A 522-nucleotide genomic window follows, 5' to 3' on the forward strand; every position below is an offset into this window, starting at 1 on the left:
AGGCACATATGGAGCAGAATACTAATGGTTCCAGTCCCGGCCTCAGTGAGAGGTTAGGGCTCGGACACGGAACCTCAACCTGAATTCATCTTCGCCCTCGTTAGTCTGAACCGTCTGAGAACAAAGACGCTCTGATTCAGCAGGTCAAGTGTTGACGGTGCACAGCGTCTCCTCTGGTGATGCTGTGGTGATGCCGCCCCCCCCACCTCTCTTTCTCCCCCAGGCAGCGTCCTCTCATTTTCCGCTCTCACTCTCGTTGTGTGAAAAGCATCCGTGGATCAATGTTTATTAACTCTTCAGTTTTCCCGAGCGTGTGATTAACTGCTCGGTAAAATTCCTGGGGCAATAATTTCAGCTTCACGACGACGACGACGAGAAGAAACTGGACCTGAAGTCGGAAACATCAGTGTCTGGTCGTAGACGTCGTAGACCTGAAGTGAGCTGCTGACAGACTGACCCGTGGGACTGCAGTCTGCCTTGGACATGAATGTGGCCCCAGACCGGCCTCTCCTGGGGGGGGGT

At 53.8% G+C, this 522-nt stretch overlaps 1 protein-coding gene across 1 annotated transcript in view; it reads left to right on the forward strand.

The window, feature by feature from the left end:
• Positions 1–522, forward strand: part of dact3b (dishevelled-binding antagonist of beta-catenin 3b) — a 10,204-nt gene that overhangs the window by 2,172 nt on the left and 7,510 nt on the right. The window lies entirely within an intron of this gene.

The sequence above is a fragment of the Cynoglossus semilaevis genome, chromosome 4 (genome assembly GCF_000523025.1).
Source record: "Cynoglossus semilaevis isolate Cse_v1.0 chromosome 4, Cse_v1.0, whole genome shotgun sequence".
Taxonomy (NCBI): domain Eukaryota; kingdom Metazoa; phylum Chordata; class Actinopteri; order Pleuronectiformes; family Cynoglossidae; genus Cynoglossus; species Cynoglossus semilaevis.